Genomic DNA, 2,768 nt, shown 5'->3' on the forward strand with positions numbered 1-2,768 from the left:
GGTTTGCTAGTTTAAAATTATTCTGACTTGAATGAATCTAAAATTAAAATAATTCATTAACTATTGGGTCTTTTTTCCATTCCATTTCTGTATTCATAAAATAAATATTATTATTAAAAGCAATTGATGACAATGAGATTGATTGTAGAGTAGCTTTCCATGCTGTAGGAAAAAAGACTCAAATAGATATTATCTGTAGTGCCATAGAGACATCATAAAATACTTTAGTGGAATTGCAAGACCCACTGATGTCTGCCTGAAAATTGGAATGGGACAAATCAATACTATCAGTGTCCCTGATACACATAAAATTACAGAAAATGTCTTTACAATCCCTTTAAGGAGAAATGCCACAAAAAACCCATTGTGTACATTAAAAGTTAAGAACACTTCTTTACAATCCCTTTTACATGAAAATACCACCAAAGATAGAATAGAGACTTACAAAACGTCTTTACAAATCCATCGCGTAAATACAAAACAAAATGCCACCATAAAAAAAAAATACATTAAGTGTACACCTCTTTACAATCCCTTAAAGTAGATACACAACAAAAAAGATCACAGATTTGAATACAGACCTGTGCCATCAATATATGAGCATCAGAAAACGTAGCGTCTTGTTCTAAACAATGTTGTAATGTCGTCTGGGCATTTTCAATATCACCTACAATATATAATAATACAATATCGATTCGTCATTTAAATTACTTGATATGTTTTGGACACAAAATCTATCATCAGGACAATTAGGTACATAAAGACCTAACAAAATTAGATCTAAACTGTGACAAAATACTACAATATCGATTTGTCATTTCAATTACTTGATGTGTTTTGGACACAAAATCTATCATCAGGAGAATTAAGGTACATAAAGACCTAACAAAATTAGATCTAAACTGTGACAAAATACTACAATATCGATTTGTCATTTCAATTACTTGATGTGTTTTGGACACAAAATCTATCATCAGGAGAATTAAGGTGGAAAAAGACCTAAAAAAATTAGATCTTATCTGTGACAAAATAATACGACTACTCACCAGATAAAAACCTGACTTTAGCCAAAAGATAAACAGCTTCCATCAGACCAGGTACGGCTCGGGTTAGTGGATCTAGGACTTGTTGACACCTCTTTAATACAGGATTAGGTGGCTGGCCAGCAGGGACAGGCTAAAATCAAATTATCAAAAATTATTCTATCTTTAGTTCAAATACAATAAGCATGATCAAAATATTTTTAAACTTAACTTTAACCCTGTGCTAGTGTCTTCTGTTGAATAGCGACTAGTTGGTTGCCAATAGTAACTAGTTTCTTTTCAACCACCCTAATCTCTATATTCATATTTATTATCCCACATAAAAGAACCAAAATGAAACATGTTAAGAAGCGTTGGCATCAAATGATCTATGTTCTGTTCGACAGGGAATCGCAACATTCTATGATAAGATATTGACAGAATATATTTTGAAATATCTATAAGTTATAATGAAGAGTTTGTAGTATCTCAAATATTTTCACAATCGCACAATGTTCTTTTACAATATCGACAAAAACTGGTGTAATGTTGAACACAGGGAGAAAAGATTTAGTCAAAATTCTTTACAAATTGGTATAAAAAACAAACACTTACTACTTGAGGTGCATACTGTAGATACGTCTTCATAACTTGGAGTAAAAAATCAGGATTCATGAGACAGAAATACTGGACTCCTAATGGTAGACCCTGAAATAGAATGGAGTTTTACATCCTACTGTTTCTTGTTACTGTTCCTGTTTAAGTCTTGAAATAAAATGAAAGGGAGTTTAACGTCCTACTTTTCTGCACCATGTTGGCTAATGAAGATTTTTATAACGTGTAATTCATATCAAAATAGATGTCGAAAAATCTCACGCAGCACGAGATATTTGTAGAAATATTAACGGTATGTATTTTGTATAAATACAGGACAATATCAGATGTAATATATAGACATGTTTCACAGTTCATTGACCATTGTGCTCTTGAAGCATGCTGGACTTTAGGACTACTATAATTTTTTTACCAGATTATATTTTTGATTGTTCCATCATGAGTTGTGCTATAGGGTATCCTATTATTTGGATCAGGTAAATTCAACAAAAAACAAAACCTTTGTAAAATGGTCCTTCAATAAGCTGAATTATCATACTGTTCTGAATTATCATACTGTTCTGAATTATCATACTGTTCTGAACTATCATACTGTTCTGAATTATCATACTGTTCTGAATTATCATACTGTTCTGAATTATCATACTGTTCTGAATTATCATACTGTTCTAGATTATCATACTGTTCTGAACTATCATACTGTTCTGAATTATCATACTGTTCTGAATTATCATACTGTTCTGAATTATCATACTGTTCTGAATTATCATACTGTTCTGAATTATCATACTGTTCTGGATTATCATACTGTTCTGGATTATCATACTGTTCTGAATTATCATACTGTTCTGAAGTATCATACTGTTCTGAATTATCATACTGTTCTGAATTATCATGAAACTTTAGAAGTACAAGTTATAGAAAAATAAGACTATTACAGTATAAAACAAACTTTGTGAAATGGTCCGTGCGTCTTCTATTACATTGAATAAAGAGATTTGGGCGTTTGTAATATAAAAAAACAAAAATTCCAACCTTCAATCCAGCAAAATGTACTTCAATACAATCATTTAAATATTCTATAATTTTTTCTGGAGACTTATTTTTCTTCTGTGCCATCATGGCGGTCAA

General features: G+C 31.1%; 1 protein-coding gene across 1 annotated transcript in view; it reads right to left on the minus strand.

Moving 5' to 3' along the window:
- Window positions 1-2,768, minus strand: part of LOTGIDRAFT_189817 (hypothetical protein) — a 36,092-nt gene that overhangs the window by 22,957 nt on the left and 10,367 nt on the right. The gene's annotated exons all lie outside the window — the stretch shown is intronic.

This window comes from Lottia gigantea, assembly GCF_000327385.1.
Source record: "Lottia gigantea unplaced genomic scaffold LOTGIsca_30, whole genome shotgun sequence".
NCBI classification, from domain to species: domain Eukaryota; kingdom Metazoa; phylum Mollusca; class Gastropoda; family Lottiidae; genus Lottia; species Lottia gigantea.